Source organism: Hippopotamus amphibius, chromosome 1 (assembly GCF_030028045.1).
Source record: "Hippopotamus amphibius kiboko isolate mHipAmp2 chromosome 1, mHipAmp2.hap2, whole genome shotgun sequence".
Lineage (NCBI taxonomy): Eukaryota > Metazoa > Chordata > Mammalia > Artiodactyla > Hippopotamidae > Hippopotamus > Hippopotamus amphibius.
Genome location: NC_080186.1, coordinates 7,101,053 through 7,126,072, shown reverse-complemented (window position 1 = coordinate 7,126,072; position 25,020 = coordinate 7,101,053). Strand labels below are relative to the sequence as shown.

At 49.1% G+C, this 25,020-nt stretch overlaps 1 protein-coding gene across 2 annotated transcripts in view; it reads right to left on the bottom strand.

Moving 5' to 3' along the window:
- The window catches only part of PIK3CD (phosphatidylinositol-4,5-bisphosphate 3-kinase catalytic subunit delta), a 48,417-nt gene that overhangs the window by 20,072 nt on the left and 3,325 nt on the right, over nucleotides 1-25,020 (bottom strand). Inside the window, exon 1 of one of the 2 annotated variants that reach the window (XM_057695714.1) lies at nucleotides 6,664-6,796. The exons of the other annotated variant lie outside the window; for it this stretch is intronic. The gene's annotated coding sequence lies outside the window, so the exon portion shown is untranslated. Of the gene's footprint in view, nucleotides 1-6,663; nucleotides 6,797-25,020 lie in introns of those variants that run through there. 2 annotated transcript variants of the gene reach the window in all.

Sequence of the window (25,020 nt, the reverse complement as noted above, 5' to 3'; positions counted from 1 at the left end):
GCATGTGGGATCTTCCCCGACCAGGGATCAAATGCATGTCCCCTACATTGCTACGCAGATTCTTAATCACTATGCCACCAGGGAGGCCCCCCTAAGTTCTTTCTAAGGGAAAAGGGCAAGCCAGGGATGTAGAATCCCAGAGCCACAAACACTTCTTCGGGACTGGGAGTGAGCCTGCAGCCCGTACAGTCCCCCTGGGCTGGTAGACCAGCTGACTGACGGTTTGTCCCAAGCTCAGGACTGCTGAAGGGTCCCTTTCATTCCTGTTGAAACTCCACAGTTTGGGGGCTCTGAGCTGGCATCTCCCGAGTCTGTTAGACATCCACCTCTTTCCAGTGGCCGTCACAAATGTGGCTGACACGCTGACCAGGAGCTGCTGCCCAGCCGTTGTCAATGTAAAGACAGGCTTTTGGGTGCTATGGTCACACGCCCTGGGGAACAGCTTCCCAAGGGAACACATGAGTCACTCTCAGCAGGGGACGAGCAGCGGGAAAAGAAGGGAAGTTGTGTCCTTCTTGTCTGAGCAATAAACATCCTCCTCCCTGCGGGGGTGCCCTCGGCAAAACATGCCCTATACCTTTGGATGTTATTCTAAAGCAAGAGTCTAGAGGTCCCCCTGCACCATTGCTAGGAACTCGTATGTAGAGAGATGTTCATGTCCTTAACCCAAACACAAAACATCTGTCCAATGCCTGGATTTCAGAGCCTGAAGTTACAACCCAATTAGCCCGAGGGAAGGAGCATTGGTCACAGAAGGTGGTTGTAGGTTAGTTGTAGAAGGTGGTTACCCACACAGTCTAAGTATTTACCATCCACCCAGGCTGGGAGGATACAAGACCATGAGCCACGTGACAAGCGGCAGGGGACCACAGGGCTGGCCTCCTGCATCACACTGAACAGAGCAGAGTCTGCACTGGGCCTCCTGACCTGGGTTTATTTTCAGGACTTCTCAGCCTCAAAAAGCCCTTCTAATCAAGTGTTGTTTCCAGCCACTCTTTCAAGGAGAACAAAATGGACACTTTTCCTGTTGCCCAACTTAGGTGGAAAGTGAGAGCAAGTGAGTGTGTCAAAAGTGGAGTGGAAGGTGCTTTACTCTGGATGTTTACCCCGAAGGAGCTTTCCAGAAAGCACCACCCTACTCTGGCTGCCAGGAGAGCCTTAAGCCACCACGCCCTCCTGGAGACCCTCAAGAAAAAGAATAAGGGGCCCCTCCTTGACCCAGAAGGCTGTGGATCCCTGCTTTCACCACCATAACCAGGGAAACGACACACATTTCATCCCTCTCTTCTCTGTCAAAACATAACATAAGTACATCTCATCAGTGGTCTTGGCTGCAGGGGAAGCTTGGAAGAGAGTACTTTTCAGTTCCCATTGTGGAGTAGGTGGTTTTTTTTTCCTCCCCACTCCCAAGACTCAAAGTATGACAATAGCTGAAATACAGAGAGTCGTCTGGCTGCTGAGCCAAACGAGAAACAACTGCACACTGTACCACTTGTTCCTCTTTCTTGGTTTACTCTCTCATTTTAGTATTGCACATCCTCCCGTGGCTTCCTTGAAAAGGGATACAAAGGATAGGGGTGTGTGTATGAAGTTTTTAGAAAATTCACACGTCTGAAAAAGGTCTTCATTCTATTATTCTGCTTGAATGATGACTACAGAATTCTGGGTTGGGAATTAATTTCTCTCAGAAATCTGAAAGAGTTGCTCCCTTGTCTTGTAGTTTCTGGTGTTGCTTTTGTAAAGTCCAATGCCATTCTGTTGTCTGATCTTCTGTATGTGGCCCCTTTCCTCTGTGCTGGCTTCTAGTAACTTCTATCTCTGGAGTTTTGAAAGTTCATGATAATGTCCCACAGAACATCTTTTACTTTGATGTAGTGTATCTTATTACTCATTTTGTTGATTGCTACACAGAGATTCTTTATGCAAAATCTCCTTCAGTTCTAGATTTTTTCCTGGAGTTTCTTTTTTTTAATTAATTAATTAATTAATTGGCTGCATTGGGTCTTCGTTGCTGCACGCAGGCTTTCTCTATTTGTCACGAGCGGGGGCTACTCTTCGTTGTGGTGCATGGGCTTCTTATTGTGGTGGCTTCTCTTGTTGCAGAGCACAAGCTCTAGTCACGGAGGCTTCAGTAGTTGTGGCACATGGGCTTAGTTGCTCCATGGCCTGTGGGATCTTCCCAGACAAGGGCTTGAACCCGTGTCCCCTGTACTGGCAGGCAGATTCTTAACCACTGCACCACCAGGGAAGTTCCCCTGGAGTTTCTTCAATAACTTTTCCTTCTCCATTTCTCTCCCTTCAGTTTCTATGAGGTGGGTACTAGGCCTCCCAAACTAGTGTAATTTTTTTACCTTTTCTTTCTTATTTTCCATCCCTCAAGTCTTTTTGTCCTACTTTCTAGAAATTCATTGTTCAATCTTCTAACTCTATTCTATTGAAATTTCTACTTCTACTATCCTAGTTTTGATATTCAAGAGCTTATTGTTGTTTTATAAATATGCCTTTTTTTAAAAAAACAACCATGTTTATGACTTCTGGGTCTCTGTCTTTCATGCTAGAGGACTCATCGACACGTGAAGATTCATGGGTGCCCATTCGAATTTAAGAGAGAGGCATTGAAAGCTTTTTGTGTGGGGCTACCTGCTTGGTAGGTGTCGCTGAGAAGTGACAAAGTAGTGTTTTTTCATATGAGGTTGGTTTCCTTAGAAGCTCTTCAAGCCCCTGCCTGGAGGATGGGTAGAAGCCAGGCTGCCATGTTCTAAGAGCCAGCTAGGAGAGGGTCTGTCTATTAAGCACGCAAACTTTCACTGAATCTTCCCGTTGCAATACAGTGCCTCTCCTGCCCTCTGCGGCTCTGGTTCAACACTGCCTGCAGGAAACTAGCCATCTTCTGCTGGTGGAGGAGGGAGCTGCCTGGCTACGTGGCCTGAGAGAGGGGTCTGTTGTTCTAACACACATCTTCAACCAATAATCCTGCCTCCAGCTCCCCCCCGACCCCCATTGTCAGGAATACCCTGTAGCACCCATTCTTTAGCCTTTGTTGGGACATGTGTCCGCATCAGCTTGCTTCCCTCACAGCCAGGACATCCAACATTCTAAGCTCTGCTTCTCTTTTACCCACCTGCTCCTCATCTTTCAAAACTTTTGCTCACATCCCGACACCTCGATCATCTACCTTTCTGTTTTCTTAAGGATTTATGCCTTTTTATTCCTTTACTCTCATTTTAGTGGGCTTTTGAAACAGAGCAGAGATAAACATATGCACTCAGTTATATTTTTGTGGACGTTCATGATAATATTTACCAATATAGAGAAATCAAGTTTCCAAAGATACACACACGGAAGACTCTCCGGGGATAGGGGCAGGATACTCCGACAAGGAAACAATGGTTCTTTCGGGAGGGGTGGAGGATTATAGAAGAGTGAGGCTTGTAATTTTTTTGTATTTTGTAAACTTTCAACAGTAAATAGGTATCCTTTACAAATCAAAGAGTAGGAGGGTTAAAAATTATTATTCAAAGGCATCTTCTGAAACACAAATCAAGATAGTATATAAACAGGTGTGTAGAAGAAACTCTAATTCCTCAACACAGGTCTACGTAATCCATGGTTTTCACCTATGTGCCAGGAGTCCTAGGGTTCACAGGAGCACCCCAAGGCCTTCAGAGGGTGGTGGGAGTAGGACAGGGTGCTGAGTGGAAGGAGTTCTAGGCCAGTCTCTACTTGTACCACAGTGGCACTCTTTTAATCTGCTTTACAGGTTAAAATTCTGCTTAATACTTTGATCTTTTTAAAGAGATCCACACTAACAAAGAAGTCTGGAAAGCACCGATGAAGATCTAGAAAAAATGAGATGGGGGTGGGGGAAAAGCCTCCACGGATGACATCATATAACCTCGTGCCCTACCTGAACCATCAGAAGTGACGGTAGCTGCTCAAGCATCCATATAAAGAAGACGGTTCTGTGCGCCCACAGAACACACATGTACCCACGCAGCTTGCAAATGGGACCAACCTGCAAGCTTGCTAACCATACCCAGCTACCCCCAGATGCCAAAGGCTGGTGTTCAGCAGGCTCACTGATGTCAGTCTCTGACCTCAGTTTCTTCATTTGCACAATGAAAGGATTACATTCAGCTTCCAAGCTAATGTCCCAGAAGTTCCAAGGAGCATCCTGTTACTGATACAGTGACTGCCAGCTCTCTAGAGAAACAGAATGTCCCCACCTAAGGACTCCTTGAGAAGCAATAACAAGTTATGAAAATCCAATCCACTTCCTTCAGAAGAAGGTTTTACTTTTTCCCTCGCCAAATAGGCCAGCCCAGCTCTGCCATGAATGGAGCAAGTCAAATACCAAATGCTGCAGCTTAATAACGGGCACCAGGGCTCCTCAGAGCACAGCCATCCCCTTCTTCCCAGGCAGCAGCAGCCCGCGCTTGGGAAGCTGGCTGGGGTCTAGTTCACATCTCCCTTCATTGGCTCCAAGCACACATTTGGGTCACTCTCTTCCTTTTCGCATGCTAGTCCTACAGAGACATTCTTCTTTGGCTAGATAGTCAGGGAGGGTGGATTCTATTCACATCCTTAACCTATTTACAAAATAACATCTCTTCTTCCCCCACACGCTTGTTTCCTTTGCCCAACCTACCTCTCTGGAATGGTCCAAGAAAGACCAGCAGCAAAGGTCCCTCTGCCTGGCAGATTAAAGATATTTTGGAATCAATGAGCATCATTCTGCCCTGGCCTGACTCTGAGCTCCTTATCTGTCTGGGAAAAAAAGAAGAAGAAGGAAAGAAAAAGAAAGGAAAGAAAAAGAAAGAGAAAGAAAGAAAGAAAGAAAGAAAGAAAGAAAGAAAGAAAGAAAGAAAGAAAGAAAGAAAGAGAAAGAAAGAAAGGGAGAAATCTTTAAAAAGAGAAAGTCTCAAAAACCTTCTGTGCATTCTTGTAGAGGACTTTAGCTCGAAAGCAACTGTTTCACCAAGGTTCCCTTTTTGCAAACCAGTCACATTGTGCTTGATGGGCCTTTTTCACCATCTGTGTCAATGCCACCCCCAGCTCCTTTTGGTGGTACTGAAGCAAACCACAGGCACATTTCCCAGTGCCCAAAGCAGGAATTGATATACATACAGATGACTCAGATCATTTTTAGAGTTGTTTGTTGGTTTTGTTTGGTTTTTGAAAGCAAAGTAAGTGATCTGAGTCAAGCCTGGGTTTGAGTTCCATTCAATGGCTGCAAAAAGCAGGTCCAAGAACTTGAGGTCCCCATGCAAGACCCAAATCACATCACAAAGGAAGACTCAACTCTGCTTGCTGGAGATGAAAAGGAAGGGTGTGTGGGGAGGGGTCCGCCCACTCACTGCATCTGTGGTGCTTCTTTCCCCACTGTGGGCGGCTCCTGGAGATAATATGACCCCAGAGAGAGAAAGACACCTGAGTTCTGGAAGCCCAGACGACTGGGTTCCAGCAGCAGGACCGCCCCCCAGCCCCCTCTCCCACCCCCAGCTACCTGCACAGCAGGTTTCTCCTGCCTGGACCCCACTGCACTCCTGAAGAGCGGGACACCTAACCGTTGGCTTCTCCATGAGACAAAAAGCCCAGTTCTAGGGAGCTGTTGGGAAAGGTACGGTTCTAAGAAGACATTTCCCAAGGTCCAAGCTGTAATTCTCCCTACTGTCAGCATAATCCCTAGAAGGATATCCCGTGGACCCTAAGGCAGGAGCCCAGGAACATGGGCTTGGATGGTCCCTCCACTCAGCATCCGGGGAGGATGGCAAGGACTTTCCAAGGCACTGCCACCAGAGAAACGTGAGGTCAGCGAAAGAGCTAAGAAAGAAATAACTTCCATTGCTGACCAAGGGAGTTAATTAACAAGAGGACAAAAAAACAGCAGCTCAGTCACAAGGAAATAAGACACGATCGCAGAGAAAGCATTTTCAAAACGAGGAAAGACGAAGCAGAAAGCACGATGGAGCCGAGAGAATGAAGAGTTAGAGAAGGCAAGGTAGGAATTAGTCCTTAGAAATTCAGGTCAGGAAATAGCCGGGACAGAATTCACAAGAGAGCGACCAGGGAGGAGGCTCTTCCTGGGAGGGGGTGCTTCTTTTGCTCCGGCCCTTACGCTGGCCGGGACCTCAGGAGCTGGGTCTGCCGCCCTCCAGCCCTCTGGGTTCAAGGGCAAAGCTTTGGGAAGGCAACGCTAGGAATGGCCAGAGCGCAGGATGCTCCGTCCCGAATCGGGGGCAGGGGGAGGGGAGGGCGCGCACGGCAACTGCGCGGTCCCTGACAAGTAAACAGCTTGCCCTGAACGGGCGCGCATCCTCGTCCGGAGCCCGGCTGAAGGCCCTGCTCATTCCCATCAAGGGCGGTTAGCGGGACACCCCGGATTCCCTGTCCCCCGGGGGCATAAAAGGATGCGACGAGATCAAAAAAGGAGAGTATGAACCAGCCCACATCAGAAAATCACAACGCGAGCGCGGCCCGCTGCCTCGGCCTCCCCAGCGGGGTCCTGTCTGTCCCGGGAACGCGCCTCCTCCCCCAGCCCCCACGCCCCCGGGCCCCAGATCGCCCCAGGCGGACAAAGCCCGGCGCTGGGCGGGGCGGGGCGTGCGCGGGGGGGGGGGGGCACTGGGACCCCGCAGACGCCCTCACAGGTGGGCTCCGTACCGGGTGTCGGTGCCGGGGGCGGGGCCCGGTCTCCCTGGAGACGGTTGCCCAGGGGACGCGGCGGGCGGGTCCCGGAGCGACGGGAGGGCGCGAGCCTCCGGGCGGCGGCGCGGAGCCCGCGGGGGCCTCAGGGCAGGCCCGCGGCGCGGAGCCGGTGAGCGGGGGCATCCGCGGAGGGGCGCGGCCCTGGGCGGGGCCCGGACGACGGGCCGGCGCGGGCGGGGCCAGGGGGCGGGCCGTCTCGGGGCTGGGGCGGGGCCAGCGGCGGCGCGGGCACCGTCGGCAAATTCTCACAGCCGCAGCCAGGCGAAGCTCCGGAGAGCGGGCGTCCGCTCCGCGCCTGGAGGATGCCGCTGCAAATCCTCCCGGTTCCCCGCTGCTCCCGGCTGGAGGGTGGGGTGGCGCCTGGAGCCTGGAGCCTCAGCAGCCGCGGGACCCCGGACGGCTGGCGGACGCTGGCCCTGGCCCCCCTTCTGCCTTGCAACCAGAGGAGAGAAAATGCCACCTGCAAAGTGAGCCAGGGCCGGTCGTCTGTCGAACTGCTTTCCGCTCCCGGGTTCCCGGGGAATCACCAGAAAGGGCGGGGCACGGGACCGGTGTCACTTGTCCGGAGCTGGGGTCACCCGAGACTCTGGCCATCCCCGGCTCTGTGCTCAAATCCAGTGTGCGGGCTGTTCCCCAGCCACTGGGCCTCCCTTCCCATCGGAGTTCCCCTCACATGTCGGATTGAGAAAATAAAGGGGCCAACCCGGGACTTTTACGATACATTTGTTCATTACAATGAACTATGCGTGCTGGCAGAGTCTGTACGCAATAGCGCGGTAATCCCCCTGCACTTTGCTCCAGTTTTTACCCAGGCATCACCTTGCGAAGTGGGTATTGTTCTCTCTCGGGCTGTAAATAAAGCGGAAGCTCGGAGGGCAAGGATCTCTCTCTTTCTTGCTCTCTCTCTCTCTCACACACACACACACACACACACACACACACACACACACACACACGTCCGCACCTTTGGAACCACTCTGGTTTGGTACCCGGCAAACACGCTTCTTGCCCTGCGACGTCCCAGGTCCCCTCAAATATTCTTTCGGGTCCACCGCTGGACTTCAAACTTTGCCACAGTGGAGCGCAAGAGGAGGAGGGGAGTGTGAGGTTCGGAGCGACCCCAGGGTGTCCCACCCGGGCGGGGCAGCCGTTGGGAGGAAGAAAGTGGCCTAAGGAACAGCCCTCGGTGGTCCTAACTGCTCCGCCCGTCTCCAGCGGATGTTCCAGGTGAGAAGCCCAAGGCAGGGCCCGCCCATCCGAGGCCAAGGGGCCACCCCTCCGCCCCAGCATCGCCGAGAACCTGCGAAGAGGGCAGGAGAAAAATTCGGCCAGAAACTCCCGTGAATCTTGAAGAAGCCTGGGATGCGCAGACCAGACGGCCCGGTCGTGGGAGGTCCCAGGACCCTCAGTGACCTCTGCGTCCCCGCCCCCAGCACTTCTATCAGAGCTGGGGGGCCGGGCGCCCCGGACATCTCAAGGAGTAGAGAGAGAGGGGGTTAAGGATGGGAGGATCCCCCTCCGTATACCGTCCCCGGATGTCACACACAGATACACTCACAAAGATATACACTCACACACACACACACACACACACACAGGCACAGTTATGTAAACTGACACACAGCGATGCAAAGTCACATACTCAGGCACAAGTACTCAGACAAAGAGACCACACACACACACACACACATATTACTCTATGTAAACACACAGTGACACAGACGCCGAGACCACAGACACACACGCACTCGTGCGCATTCACGCTGAACCACACTCGTCTACCCGCACAGAGCAGCGGGCTGTGCACTTGGCCGACAATCTCTGGAGAAGGCGGAGCCTGGCCACCGGGTGGGAACCGCCCCGCACTCAAGCCAGGGCTTCACTGGCTGGCTTCCTCCACTTCCACCTTTACTCCTGGGGAGGGGAGCCTTGCAGCAGAAGACAGTACACTGGCGGCTCAGCCCGGACCCGGACTCAGCCGAGGGAAGGAGGGGTACCTGGCGGGGGGTCGGCAAGAGCGCCCTTGACCCACAGGATGGGGGTTTCCCAGGATGAAAAGTAAGCCTCAGGGTCACAGCTGGACCTTGGATGGGCAGACAGAGGCTGGAAGGGTTTCTCTGACAGATATCCTGACTGGGAAGGGGTGGTATCCTCACAGGGCCAGGCCGCTACAGAGATCTTCCAAGGGGCGGACAGGCTTTGGCGGTTCGCATCTCCATAAGTAGGTGCCCTTCTCCCCAGGGGCCCTATCCTGCAGACTTCCTTTCTCTCCAGCCTGGGTCGCATTGAAAGTCAAGCTCAAGGACAAGGTCCCCATTAGCAACGTTCAAATTGGGGTGTTATTTTCCTCTGGAGCCAAGAGAAAAACCCAAGATTCTTTTAAATGGCAAAACCCACAGAAGTCATCCTGCCTGTATTCACAGGTGTACTGGAACTGCACTAACACATTCCATAAAAATACATAATGTAACCAGTTGTTGGGGAGAGAATTAAGTGAATTAATACAGGCACGTGGAAAGTCTCTAGAACAGTGCCTGGTGTGTATACTAAACACTCAGAAGTGTTTGCTCTCACAGATGGGAAACAGACATGAAGAGATATATCGACCTGCTCAACATCCTACAGCTAATTAGTGGCAGAGATGGAGGAAAAATCAAAGTCTCCTGATCTCCTCGTTCCAAGCTCAGGTATATTAAGTCCTTTCTGAAATAAAAGTGAGGGTATAAATAGTTTAGTGGATAAATAAATTAGTTTCACCATTGTTAGAAAGAATAGGGAAATTAGATTCCCACTCCTCTACTAGCTACTGCCAGAAGGAGTGGATTCTCCTTATAAAGCCCCCGAGCTTGAGGCAAGAAATCAGATGAGCCTCTGCTCCCACCCATGAGAACCCTTGGTACGGGCAGCAGACCTGTAAAAGGGAAGTTGATTTGCCCCATGAGTCACTCCTTCTCCCTGTCCTGACACTTCCAGGTAAACTTATTGTGATGAAATGTCAGCTTCTCTCTGCTGCCCTGAACTCCAATATCCCAATCTCCAACCTTTCTGGAATTCTGCTTGGCTCTTCCTATTCAAACTCGGCACTCAGCATTGCAGGGGGTCAGAATATGTCAACCCCAAATACACCACTTTGGCATATTGATTATTTTGAATTAAAAGTTGTTAAACAGCCAGTGCAGAAAGGACACTCTGAACCTTCTTTGTCCCCTAAAAGCAGGAAATAAATCTCCCATGTGAAAAGTACCATCCCTGCACCAGGAAGCAGAAGGCATCCCTAACCACCAGAGACAGGGAATTTAGGGCCAAGGAGGCTGTATAAACAAACCTTGTTAACTTCTTCACCATATCACTACCCCCTGTCTTGTCAATTCTTTACAAATTAATTGTTTCGTAAGCTTTCTGCTCTGATGACTTCTTTGAGTCTCATATCTTTGGGGCGGGGGGGGGGGGGGGCTTCCGTACCTATGTATGTATTTAAATTTGTTTTTCTCCTGCTGATCTTTTTATTATGGGGGAGAGGGTCACGGCCAAGAACTTAGAAGGGTAGAAGGAAAATTATTTTTCTTTCTCTACAGCATTCTTAGGTGTGGTCAGAGAAGAAGGCTGAGTAGGGACAGACTAGAAAGGCTACAGTCAAAACAAACAAACAAACAAAACAAAAAAGATGAAACTTACAACACCGCCCCCCACCCCCCAAAAAAGACAGTTAAATGTTTAAGTTCTATTAGGAAAAACAGGAGAATTCTGGAAAATAACCTTTCTCAAAGTGGGGGGAGACAGTTTCCACAGGTATTCACATAATTCCCCTGTCCTTTTATTCCCTTGATCTTTTTACTCTTAAGGCACAAGGATGAGGGAACCTAATTACAGGAGTGTCTGGCTCCTGCTCTCCTGCCATCTTTACTTATTTTCATAATCTTTGAGACTCTCACCCCCAGTTAACTCAAAAAGTGGCTCATCTGTAGTTAAAAAGCAAAGTTAATTAGAATCTGGAGCTTCTTTCTTTCTTTTGCCAATTCCCCAAGCTTGGACCAAAAAAGTCTGCCTGAACTGAGGCTTCCAGAGTTTGTGATCTGGGGGTGGAGCAGTGGGGGGGAGGCACAGATTAAACAAGTGATGTCCACGTCCTCGATGCAACATATCAACCCAAAAGCATTCGTGGTTGGGGGAATCTCCCCAAGAAAGGTAGGAGCACCAGTCCTGGAGTTAGATCTGGATTTGAATGAGTTTCTTAATCTCTCCAGAGCCATTTCCTCATCTGTAAAAAGAAGATCCAGCAGACAGCACCAACTTGGCCAGTAGAGGTAAGGAGCAATGGGACAGCTTCTAGCCAGGCCTCACGGTGGGGCACCTGGTTATACCCTGCATTCCACCACGGTTTCCTGTGAATCTTAGGTTTCCAATTCTAGCATGTGATCCTTGTGGGAGGATATGCTGTCTCAGACTTTTGATATATCTTAGAGAAGAAAAGCGATTCCTCTGTTTGTGGAAAAGGTCAATTGTGAATTTTTATTCTGAGAAACTTAGAGTAAGGGGATAAATAGGGTGCCTGGAACAACAGCGGACTGTGTGAATCACACATCAAAGCTCACGAAAGATACCCCGGGGATACTCAGGAAACTGACCTTCTAGAATCTCCTTGTGAAACCTCTAGATATGTTTGAAAAGCCGTTGAGGGTAAAAAAATTCAACTAAGGGCTAGGGAATCTTTTTAAGTTGGGTACAAACTTGAAGAAGGTAAAGAGAATGAATCTGGCAATATTAGACTAAATATAGTCACTGAGCTGCACCTTAAAAGATCATTTAATTCAGACAGGGGGCTTGTGCAAATCACAGTCAGTGCCTGGGGGGTACCAAAATGGACAGCAGCCGCAGAGGGAAGCGGCAGCTAACATTTTCTGGCCTGTACAATATGGCAGTCATCGTGCTCCATGCTTTTACCTTTATCATGAAGCTTTTAAAACATGGTGGCTGGTTCTTACAGAGGAGGCATCTATGTCTCCTCCCCTTAAATCTAGGCAGGCTTGTGATTTCCTTGACCAAGAGAGTATAGCAGGAGTGATGCTAAGTGACTTGAGAGGTGAGGTCATAAAAGGCCATACAGCTTCCACCTTAGTTTGGAACCAGTGCTTGTTCTTGGAGTTCTGAGCAGCAGGGAAGTGTGACTGCCCAGAGCCGCTGTGCTATGAGGCAACCCAAAGCCAGAAAGAGAAGCCAGTGTAGGTGCTCAGGCTGACAGTCCCATCTGAGCCCAGCCTAGGAGTCATCCCTGTCCAGGCAACTCGACAAGTGAAGAAACCTCCAGGTGATTCCAGCCCCCGGACAGTCAAGTAATTGTCAGCCCTTTGAGAGTCTTCCCTGCTGACCGCTGACATCATGGAACACAGCCGAGCTGTCCTCTCGAGCCCTGTCTGAGTCCCTGGCCCACGGAATCCATGCCCATAATAAAACAGGTGTTGCTTTATATCTCTAAGCTTGGTCTGGTTTGTGCACTGGAACTTTAACTCATTAAAGCCTTAGAACCATCCCACGAGGTAGGTATTATCATCACCTTCTTAAGGCAACTGAGGCCCAAGACGTACCCGAAGCTACACAGTTACTGGCAGAGCAGGGGATCAGAACCCACCCTTACCAACAACTAAAACTGCTTCTAACAATGAATCATCCCCTCTTACAGGGCACAAGGCTTGATTTTTTTATGCACGATATATGCCCATTTTATCGTGACCCAATCCTGCCCCCCTCAAGACAATCTTATGGACCGCCTAGAAAAGGAGGGGTCTCCAGCGACTCTGTTTGATGGTGCGACCTGGTGCCCTCGTGGGAAGTGGTCAGAACCACTGGGATGGGTCCCGGGCCTGTTCTAGTCAACACCCTTCTTGACAACGGGAATGAAAGGAAATTCAAAAACTTGCTCACCCCATTCGATAGAAATGCAAACAGAATTCACAAATACCTGGAGAAAGAATCTGTAAAAATGACTCTAACAGAAGTGGGTAAATCTGGTAGAACCGAGAACAAGGCTACATATACTTACATGTCAAGCCCCGCATGACAAATACAGAGCAGGGAGAGAGAGGAGGCCTGCATAGAGCATGGAGCCCAGAGAGCTCAGAGCTGACCAAAAGCTCACTCACAGGCAGCACTACAGTCCCTTCACGAACGAGCCCTGGGTCCTGGATCTCATGAGGACCATTCTCTACATGAAACTATATCCAGGTACTTGCCCTTCCTGGTATTCACACCTTTGTGCAGCCCCCACCCACATTATAGCAGGGTCAGGCTTTGTGACCAAAAGAATACGGCAGAGTAATGCCAGGTTGCCTCCAAGATTAGGTCATAAAAGACCACAGGGCTTCAGTCTTGGGCAATCTTTGTCTCTCTCTCATCTATTTTTTAATCTTTTTTTTTTTTTTTTTTTTTGGCACACGGGCTTCGTTGCTCCGTGGCATGTGGGATCTTCCTGGAGCTGGGATCGAACCCGTGACCTCTGCATTGGCAGGCGGATTCTTAACCACTGCGCCACCTAGGAAGCCCCTCTCATCTATTTTTTAAAAATAAATTTGTTTATTTATTTATTGGCTGTGTTGGGTCTTCGTTGCTTCACACGGGCTTTCTCTAGTTGTAGCGAGCGGGGGCTACTCTTCATTGTGGTGCGTGGGCTCCTCATTGCCGTGGCTTCTCTTGTTGTGAAGCATGGGCTCTAGGCGCGTGGGCTTCAGTAGTTGCGGCACACAGGCTCAATAGTTGTGGCTCATGGGCTCTAGAGTACAGGCTCAACAGTCGTGGCACATGGGCTTAGTTGCTCCGCGGCATGTGGTATTTTCCTGGGGCAGGGATCCAACCCATGTCCCCTGCATTGGCAGGTGGATTGTTAACCACTGCACCACCAGGGAAGTCCTATTTTTTTTTTTTTAATCTTTTATCCTTCTCTCATCTTTAACTCTAGGCTAAGCCGAGGGCCATGCTGTAAGGACACTCAAGTTGCCTAATGAAGAAGCCCACATGGCAAGGAACTGTGATACCAAAACCCTGGCAAGTATCTCCAGTCACATACACCTGTAGCCTCAGCTGCTCCCAGATTCTGACCCACAGAAACTGAGATGGTAAGTGTTTGTTGTTTAAGCTGCTAAGTTTCGGGGTAACTTGTTATGCAGCAACAGATAACTAATACACTAATGGCTGCTGTGTTCCTTGCTGTGTGCCCCAGCATCTGCTCCAGGCTTAGTATAGCAGAGGCTCAGTCAATACCTGGAACTGAATAAACAGTTGGTACAAACAACTCCTCCACTGTAATTATGAGTCAGACACGTTCCTAAAGAAGTGGCAACAGGCCAAGTGAAAGAAGCCAGCCACAGAAAACCACATCCTGTATGATTCCATGTGTATGAAAAGTCCAGAATGGGCAAGTCCGCAGAAACAGAAAGTAGACCAGTGGTTTCCTAGGCTGGGGGCACCGCGGAAAAATGCAGAGTGACTGCTAGTGAGTACAAAGCTTCTTTTTTGAGTGATGAAAATGTTCTCAAGTAGATTATGGTGATGGTTGCACAATTCTGGAGTATATTAAAAACCACTGAATTGTGTACATTTAATCAATTTTATGGCATATGAATTACATCTCAATAACGCTTGTATTAGAAAAGGGGGAGAGGAAACCAGGTGAGGTCACTGTCCCAAGTGGGGAGTGGCACCAAGGGAGGCTGGACCCCACAGGACTGGGGAAAGCCTTGGGGTGCTCAAAAGTGGAAGGGCCCCCCTTTGCCTGAGGCAGAGAACATGCTAAGGTCTCAGGGAGGCTAACCAATGCCTCGGGCGCTGTGGGGTGGGGCGCTCAGCCCACCTACTCAGTGAAAGGGGGTCTGTGTGCTCATTATACAGGGTCTCAAGCCACCTGGAGCCCAACATGTGAGGCCTGGACATGGCCCCGACTTCCCATCCCCCACAGACCATTCCCCCCACCCATGGTGGACACCCAGCTCTCCCAGCTGGCTTCTCCACCTGCCCAAGCCAAGGCCCTTTATACAGAAGGTGGGCCACAAACCACAGGCTGCAACTGCCCCAAAGGACAGGTGGCCTCCACAAATAACCCAGTTCTACCGTGGAGTCACCCAGTGATGCAGGAAAGCCGGTCCTGGCTGAAAAGGACAGGAGCCAGAAGAGTTCCCCCAAAGGAGCAGTGAATTTAGGGCAAAGAAAAGGGCTTAAACGGCACCGAGTACACTTGTACATCGTATCTAAGAGGTGGTCAAGACTGGAAACAAAAACAGCTTCAAAGCAGACTTTGAACAAGTGTATCTCACGGGGGCCTCGGGGGGGTGATTGGAATCTTCCGTCTCTATCTGGCCTCTGAGATTGGTTTCGAGTCGGAATCTCACAATGTGAAGAAGCCAGCGGTCGGACCCACACAGCGCTTCACTGAACCCTCCGAGAGTCTAGGATGAGTGTGGGGGCACCGGAGAGGCTAATGAAAGTATACACACAAATGTTCTCCTAGGAATATTTTCTGGGGAGAAGGTCTGTGATTTTTCAGCAGAGTTTTTCTCTTTTAAGTTGCCGCATGTGGGAACTTTAGTTGTAGCATGTGAACTCTTAGTTGTGGCATGTGGGATCTAGTCTAGTTCTCTGACCAGGGATCGAACGCAGGCCCCCCTGCATTGGGAGCATGGAGGCTTAGCCACTGGACCATCCAGGAAGTCCCAGCAGACTTTCAAAAGGCTTTAGAATCTGAAAAAGGTTAGAAACCATCGAAAGGTGGATTTCTAGGGCAGGTGGATGATAGATGTTTCCCCTCTTTGGCAAGTCTGTATTTTTTACAAACTTTTCATAACTAGCTTGTATTGTTTCTATACAATTAAATATATATGTAGCACACATGCACACACACTTATAAAACATGTAGCACATATATTAAAAACGTGCACATGCATAATCTAGGAGAATCACAGCCTATAATACCCAGAAGATGTAGACCACCCCAATCTCAAGACTCCCAAGTAATGAAGAGCTTTTAAAACTGCAAACTCGACTTCCTCTCTTCTGTCCTGATCCCAAACAAATCACACACACACACACACACACAGACATTCAGGGTGGCAATGGACTTGGGTTCCCCTCATAAGGGTGTCAGCTACTTGGCAGTTTACTCCATTCTCCTGGGTACCCCTTCCCAGGCTCAGCACCGCCCCCCCCCCCCCACCCAGCCATGGGCTTACATGTCCTTCTCTCCTGTTGTCATGAAACCCCAGATCTGCAGACAACCTGTAAAACTTGGGGATGACAGAAAACTCTGAACATCTCATTCCAGCAGCCATCACCTGGTCCATCTCTTCTTGGCAGGAGCCTGGTGCCTCCTCCTTCCACTCCCAGGTCCCCAGGCTGCTCCTGCCCTGGGAGCCTCCGGGATAGGCTCAGAACAACAGCCTCTTCATCAGTTATCAGGCCCATCTTTGGGGCTTTGGCAAGCAGTTCCCATCACTGAGCACCTGCCACAAGCTGACACACTTTTAGGTGCCCTATGTCCATTTTCACATTTAATCACCACAAGAAGCCCTGAAGTCAGGCCTTCTGTTTCACAAGGGAGGAGGGTGAGGCTCAAGGAGGTTGTGCTTCACAGCTAGTGATGGGCGAGGCAGATCTGAACCAGGTTAACTCTGGAGCTCTGCTCTTACCACTGTACCACTCCCTTTCCTTAGCAGCTTAAAGGAACCAGATTTCGGGCCACTGGTTAAGAAGACACTTAAGTCCTGTTGCCCTGATTGTGTCACCCATTAGCTTAAGGACCCTTAGGTGGACTTCCCACAAAACGTTCAAGAGTTGGGCAGTGAGGCAATTGAGATTTCAGAGGCCAGGCCTTCTTCCTCTGGACAGAGGGGGAGAATGGGCACCACCTGGGCAGCCAGGGGCCGGGCTGGGTACCGGAAGCTGCATCCTCCTGGCGTTTCTCTCTGTAGAGAAGCAGAACCCAGGAGGCCGACTCCACCAGAGACAAAGGTCAGCAAGAACAGAAAGGCTGCCTGGAACCCAACTAAGTCCTGGAGATAGAGGGGACAGGTGAGACGGGTGGGGGAGCCCCTCTGCACAGCTGATGGACTCCCAGAAGCCTCAGCCCTCCTCCCACCGGGGATCCAGATTCCCCTGCCCCAAACAAATGCTTCCTCCTGGGAAACAAGCGGTCACATTTGGAGACAGCACAGGACAGGGGTTAGGAATAGGCTCTGCCACTTCCTAGCTGGGTAATGCCTAGGTAAGTTACTAAACCTTTCTGCGCCTCAGCTCCCCCTTCTGTAAAACAGAGATTGCGATAGTGCTTAAAAGAATAAATTAGTATTTTCAAAGTGCCCAGAACACTGCCTAGCACAGAGTGGGTGCTACGAAAGTGTCTGTTGTTATTATTATTAGACAAAGACATGGGAAGCTAGATCAATGAAGCTGGCAGTTCAGAGCTGGCCAATAGCAAGGCTCATTGGTACAAATGCTGCTGATTGGATCTGCAGAAAAAGAAACTGGTGCGAAAGGCATCCCTTCTAGAGCTTGTGCTCATCTCAGAGTGAGGGGCTGATGTCGTTGAGATGGGAATTCTAAGTTAAACCCCACCTCTCGCCCAGGTTCTGTGATTCCGACGTCTTACCCTCTTACCCGACCTCTCCCTAGCAGAATCTGGGGAACCACTGTGCTCTCCATTTCCTCTTCAAGACATCCTGACCACTCGTGCTGACCACTCGGGGTGCCAGGCTACCAGGTCCTGGTCTCTGCAAGCGTTAGCTGTGCTTGCGCTCAAATACACCCACACCAGCTGTTCACCTTTGTAATGACACAACGTGGTAAGTGGATAAGTGGATGAAATACAGGTGTGAAAAAAAGAGCTGTTTCCATGAAAACGGAACTGACTGCTTTAGAAACAATAAAGACAAGTCACTAAAACAAAGTTTCCACTGAATGAGACTGAGCAAAGCAACTGTAAAAGATAGGGGGGAGGGGCTTCCCTGGTGGTCCAGAGGTTAAGACTCTGAGCTCCCAACGCAGGGGGCCTGGGTTCGATCCCTGGTCAGGGAACTGGATCCTGCATGCCGCAACTAAGACCCAGTGCAGCTAAATAAATATTTTTTTAAAAAGATAGGGGAGAAGAGGACTTCCTAGGTGGCGCAGTGGTAAAGAATCTGCCTGCCAATGCAGGGGACACAGGTTTGAGCCCTGCCCTGGGAAGATTCCACATGCCACGGAGCAACTAAGCCCGTGTGCCACAACTATTGAGCCTGTGCTCTAGAGCCTGTGAGCCACAACTACTGAGCCCATGTGCTGCAACTACTGAAGCCCACGCGCCTAGGGCCCGTGCTCCACAACTAGAGAAGCCACTACAGTGAGGAGCCTGCGCACCACAACGAAGAGTAGCCCCCGCTCGCAACAACTAGAGAAAGCCCGTGTACAGCAATGAAGACCCAACACAGCCAATAAATAAATTAAATAAGTAAATAAAAATAGATTTATAAAAAAAAAAGATGGGGAGAAGAATAAAAATTGACAAGGACTATACGTCTTATGTAAGAATGATGAACCAATCAAACAAAAGCTCTTGGCCTTATATCAGTACATCAGTGTACATCGATGTGTTTTAAGTTAAAATAAAATGCTTAGATTTGAGGTGAAGCATGTTAATAATTAACTACCTAAACCAAGTTTCAGTTAATCAACCTGCAAATCACATCGGATTAAAGGGCCCCTATGGGGCTTCCCTGGTGGCGCAGTGGTTAAGAATCTGCCTGCCAATGCAGGGGGACACAGGTTCAAAACCTGGGCCGGGAAGATCCCACATGCCGAGGAGCAACTAAGCCCATGCGCCACAACTACTAAGCCTGAGTGCCACAACTACTGAAGCCCACATGCCCAGAGCCCATGCTCTGCAACAAGAGAAGCCACCGGAATGTGAAACCTGTGCACCACAATGAAGAGTAGCCTCCCCTCACTGCAACTAGAGAAAGCCTGTGTGCAGCAATGAAGACCCAACACAGCCAATAAATAATAAATTTTTTTTTAAAAGGGCTCCTATGAAGCTAGACACCTTTTGTCACAATTGCATCTAATCTAATCGCTCTTTTGCCTTAATCTCTGTTTTCCAGACTATAGTTGAAGGCACTGGGCTGGGAGTAGCAGAAGCTACAGGAAAAACATAAACATCTTCCCAGAGCATCCTTCTGACTCAAAAGTAAGGGAGAAATGGTCCTCATAGCAAAATAAACATGGTTTATCATGGAGTAGAATGTAAAATTAATGTTAGTGTTAAAAATAAAACTTGAAACTTCAAAGCAAGGTCACGGTTGGGGTGGGCTGCTGTAGGCTAGGGTCACAATCCCATCTCCTCCGGCAGGAGGAGTGGGTGGGAAAGCTGAAGCACGGTTCGTGAGGGTCAAGGTCACTGCCAGCTGCTCAGCCATCTCGCAACCACTTTCCCACAAACCTGCAAGCAGAAAGGCTCCTAGGACAGCTGCCTCCAGCAGCTCGCTGGACTTGCTGCTGCAGCTTGCAGGTGGCGGGGCCAACCCACAGTCCACTGCCATGGCCAAGGTCACTTGATGACAGACCTCACCCCCTCAGCCCCTGTCCTCCAAGCTCCTTCAGACCTTGAAGGGTTAGAAAAAGCTGAAAAAACCAAACCTTCTGACTTTGGCACATCAGAGAGGAACAGGCTGATAACAAAGGACAAAGCGATTCCAACCTTTATCTGTAAAATGGGGGTACTTATTGACACACCCTGTGCATTCCAAAAGGATTAGTCATGGGAGGGTCAAATAAGACAGGGCATGCAAGCAAACCTCAATGACTTATGACAAAGACACCTGTCATTTAAAATCCGTTCACTCCTACAGCGTGAGCTGCAAAGATTCATTCATCCAATGGCAAAAACAGCAACTTTTGGATATCCGTTACTAAGTACAGGTTTTTCCTTATTTCTAATCCTCACAACAAGCCAGTAGAAAAGGTACAGTTATCCCAATTTTCAGATGAAAACCTGGAGGCTCAGAGAGGTTAAGCAACTCATCAAGGTAGCTAGGTGCTAGGGGTCAAAGCCAAGATCTGAATTTCTGTCCAATTTTAAAGCTCTTGCTTTTTTTTTTTTTTTTTTTTTTTAGATTGGCTGAGCGGCAGGTGGGATCTTAGCTCCCCAACCAGGGATTGAACCCGTGCCTCCTGCAGTGGAAGCAGGGAATCTTAACCACTGGGCCACCAGGGAAGTCCCAAAGTTCTTGCTTTAGACGCGAACATTAGGCTTCCTTCCTACTCCTTCTCAAAACACTGTGCCTTGCACTGTTTCCCGCTGGAAATAAGAGGCCACACACATCTATGAAACTGCCACATATTAAATGTGCTGCCGCACTTAATTTAAAAATAAACCACACTTCATCACTGGTTTCGCAGTGACAGTAGATGGCCTGTATTATTCAAATATTCGTCACACCACACAATAGGGAAAAAAGATTCATGACCTGGTGAGCCGCCTTTTGGACCCAGAACTGGAGGTGTAGCTCCGCTCATCTTTTCATTGGCTCTGAACACAAAAAATGTTTTTTAATGGAGTTTTTTGAGAGGGACAGGTGAGGGGGGAAGTTGGGGGGTTTTTGTGTTTTTTCCCCTTAGAAGAAATTTCTCACGAAGCTATTTATTTGAGATGAAGACCCTGGTTTTATTAACTTCCTCTTCAGACACAGGTCGGCAGCAGAGAGGAAAATGCATGCATGAAGCTTGGATAGATAATCTATGTGCTGAACTTACGATCCCCTCACCTGAGGCTACCTGATGCCCACTTCAGAGGAGCACGGAGACCTCTTTACACTAAGGGGTTGCAACCCAAGCTGGTGCCAAAGCTCCCGGGGTCCTGTGCCTGAAACACCTGCCTGAAGTTTCCCAAACTGCATGAAGGAGCATCCGGATGTGGGCGGAACAGTCACCAAGGTGGATTCCGGACCTCACCATTCGTAGGTCTTTACCCCCATTTCCACGCTACGGAGGCGACAGGACCGCAGGACACAGTGTCCTGCAGCCCATCACAGCCCTGCCTCACCTCTCAGCGAGGTTAAGCATCACCAGGCATTGGTTCATGTATCTGTCCCAGGGAGGCTCACACCCAAATCCAGCCAGACAGCTGGGAATAAGGTCCATTTCGATAGAGACGGGGCGTCAGCTTCCCCCTAGGATCGTCTACCTTTATAGCAGAAAAACGGATTCCTGTGCTTAACCCAAATCCCTTTGGCTTAAGTGTAAACCATCTCTCCTTGTAGAAACAAGATGAATCTTGAGGGTGAATGGAGACTTGTTAAATTAAAATAACGGTAATAATAATAACAGCTAATGTTTCCTAGCATCAACTATGTGCTAGGTGGTGTTCATTATCTAGTTTATCTCACTTAATCCTTAAGACAACCCTAGGAATAGGTCCCATTAGCTTCACTTCATAGAAAAGGAAACCAAGGATCAGAGAATGTAAGTAATCTACCCAAGGTCACACAGCAGGGACATGCGGAAGCTATGGTTTGAATCAGAAATCCATCTATTTCCAGAGTTCAAGGGTTTAACTGATGCATTTCACTGTACATACAGCTAGCAACCAAAAAAAAGCTATTTAGCTTCATTAGGAATTTAAAAAAACCACACACACACACAGACGCATTTAAATTGACTTACCTTTTATGCCTATTAGTAAAACATTTTTTCAAATATTATTCAATGCTGGCAAGAGGGTCATGAAACTATTATATATCCCTGGGATAAATTAGTCCATTCTTTCTTGGAAAACCATTTAGCTTCAGGAACCGTAAAAAATGGTCAGTGCCTTTGATGTGATAATTCTTGAATACAGGAAAACTCAGATGACTGAAAATATCTGTTACAGTATTTCAAAAGTGGGGTGTGTGTGTGTGTGTGTGTGTCTGGAAGCAAAATAAATGTCCCTCAATGGAGGATGCCCAAGAAAATGGTGGTGGCCCTGCATTAGGACACTTATACCGCCACTAAAAAGCATGGCCAGGTGATGAAGCAGAGTGGAAAAATGCTAATGTGCCCATATTAAGTGAAAAGAGCAAATTACAAAAGCACATGCTTTGCTCCTCGAAAAATTAAGTATAGAATTACCATATGATCCAGCAATTACACTTCTGGGTATATATGCAAAAGAATTCTAAGCAAGGACCCAAACAGGTATCTGTACATCCACGCTCATAGCAGCATAATTCACAATAGCCCCAAAGTGGAAGCAACCCAAGTGTCCATCGACAGATGACCAGATGGGCAAAGTGTGGTCCATCCAAACAATGGAATAGTATTCAGCCCTAAAAAGGAAGGGGGCTCTGACCCATGCTGCAATGTGGATGAATCTAGAGGCCATTAAGCCAAGTGGAAAAAGCCAGTCACAAAAGGGCAAATACTGTGTGATTCCATTTATATAAGGTACCGAGAGCAGTCAGATTCAGAGACAGAAAGTTGAACGCTGGTTGCCAGGGGCTATGGGGGAGCGGGGAATAGGGAATTAGGGTTTAATGGGTAGAGTTTCGATTTTGCAAGAGATGGGTGGTAGTGATGGTTCATAACAATGTGAATGTACTAGATGCCAGAGAATGATATATACTTTAAAAGTGGTCAAAATGGTAAGTTTTATCAAAATTGAAACATAAAAATTAAGATAGAAAAGCATGTGCCAGGACACCCCTGGTGGCGCAGTGGTTAGGAATCTGCCTGCCAATGCAGGGGGCACGGGTTCAATCCCTGGTCCGGGAAGATCCCACATGCCATGGAGCAAACTAAGCCCGTGTGCCACAACTACTGAGCCCACATGCTGCAACTACTGAAGGCTGAGCTCCTAGAGCCCACACTCTGCAACAAGAGAAAGCCTGAGCAGCAACGAAGACTCGATGCAGCCAATAAATAAATAAATAAAATTATTAAAAGAAAAATAAAGCACATGCCTATGAGTCATAATTAAAAATGCATGTTAAAAACTGGAAAAGAGGGAATTCCCTTGTGGTCCAGTGGTTAGGACTCCATGCTTTCACTGCCGAGGGCCCGGGTTCAATCCCTGGTCAGGGAACTAAAATCCTGCATGCTGTGAAGCACAGCCAGAAGGGAAGGAAAAAAAAAAAGGAAAAGATACCCAAATTGGCAGTGGCTACATTGGGATAGTGGGAAAATAATAAATCACGTACAGATCACCCTCTACACACCAGCTCCTTTACAGACATTATGTGTTTCACTGTGCGCCTGGCATTTTATACATGAATATGTGAAATCTTTAAGACTGGCGGTAATATTGCTATTTCAATGTTACAACTGGGGATTCTGAGGCTTTCAAGGGTTAAGTGATTGGCCAAAACTCACTTAGTAAGTGGCTGGGATTAAAACCTTGTCTGGCTGACTCCAAAGACACTACTTTTTCTTCCATGTGGAAATTCCTCCATCACCACCTCCACACCCTGCCCCACCCCAGCCATACATAAATGACTTTTAAAGTTTCAATATCAGAGCTATGATTCTGCTTCCCTATTGATAAGAAAGCATTTCTCCCAGATTTCACAATCAACACAAAGAAAGGCAATGTCCCCCCCAACTCGGGATGGGGAGGCAAGACAGTAGCCCTGCCCCTCCAGAAAGCCTCCACCTCCTGCAAGCTTCAGTGATGGGGGGTGAGGGGCGCTCCCCAAATCCCTTTCAGAACCATCAGCCCCATCCCACCAGCCCCACCCCACAACGGTGGCCCCTCAGGAGGAGGACACCCAGCAAAACCAAGCCTGGAGGGGGAGGGGGGGTTGCTCAACAGAGGAAACTCCCAAATGGGAGGGGCTGTGTGGCCCCAGACACAGGCAGGGAGCCCCGAGCAGACAAAGGGGTGTCCTAGAAGGGAAAGGAGGCGAGGTCAGCAAAGACCAGAGAAAAGGAAGAGGGGCCGAAGCAGTTCTCTGCAGGTCAAGAGCTTGGTCTGTGGGCCGTTCCTTCTGAACTCCAGGAGTTTTCTTTTCTGCTTTTGGGCCCCTGGAGGAGGTGGAGGTAGGGGCTGCTAACAGCAGAGCCAGCTTCTCAAATGGCTGCCAGCAACTTCCCTGGTGGTCCAGGGGTTAAGATACTATGCTCCCATTGCATGGGGCACGGGTTTGATCCCTGGTGGGGGAACTAAGATCCCACATGCTGGGCAGGGCGGCCAAAAAAAAAAAAAAAAAAAAAAAGTGGCTGCTAGTTCACAAAGCTGGGGAAAGGGAAGCAGGAGGGAGGAAGGGAGGCTGGAGACTATAGGACCTCTGGGGACTCTGAAATCCTTGCCTAATGTCACCCACGGGGAAGCATGGGGCCCAGAAGTAGGAAGTGTTCCGTTCCCTGCAAAGGTAACTGTGCTCAAACTTTCCCCAGAAAATACCCAAAGAAACACTCCTGTCTATCTGCAGTGGGCTGAACAGTAGCCCCGGAAAGATATGTCTGGCTTCACCCCCTAGAAACTGTGAAATATTTGGAAAAATATTTGTACGGGTGAAGGGTCTTTGCAGATGTAATTAAGGATCTTAAGATAAATTCATCCCGGATTATCCAGGAGGGCCCCAAATCCAACAACAGGTGTCCCTCTAAGAGACAGAAGGGAAGACACAGACAGAGATTGGATGAGGCAGCCACAAGCTAAGGAAGGCCTGGAGCCACCAGAAGCTGGAAGAGGCAGGATGGATTCTTCCTTAGGTCCCTGGAGGGATCGAGGCCCTACTGACACCTTGATTTTGAACTTCTGAGCTCCAGAACCGTGAGGGAATACATTTTTGTTGTTTTAAGCCCCAGAAACTGTGGTAATTTGTTACGACAGCCACAGGAAATGAATATGACATCCCTCTAGGACATAAAATCCAACTCAGGCAGCTCACTCCCTCTCTGCGGCTCCTCCCCCCCCCCCCACCCTCCACCCACTGTCACTCTCCTGGCATTTTCTCTAAGTGGAAAGCAATTTCCCCCAAAGTGAGTGAAACAGAAGCAAACTGAAATACCACTTTAGAAACAGCCACACCCATCACTCCGATCACTCTCCCTCTCGGCTCAGAAAGTAGGCGGCCTTGGAAAGCACCCATTTCTAGGAGAAGCCCAGAGAGCCCTTCTCTGAGGGGGTGAGGTCACCACTTCTGCGGCAGGACTGGAGGATTCTTCTATACACCAAGCTGGTGCAGCACCAATCTCAGGCCCCACGGACTGCGCTAGCCTCCAGGGAGGGGAGAGTAGGCCATATTTTGGAATGATCCAAAGAAAGTCAGTGTTTGTCTGCAAGGGGAGAGTGAGGAGGGAGGTTCCCGGGCTTTTAAAAAA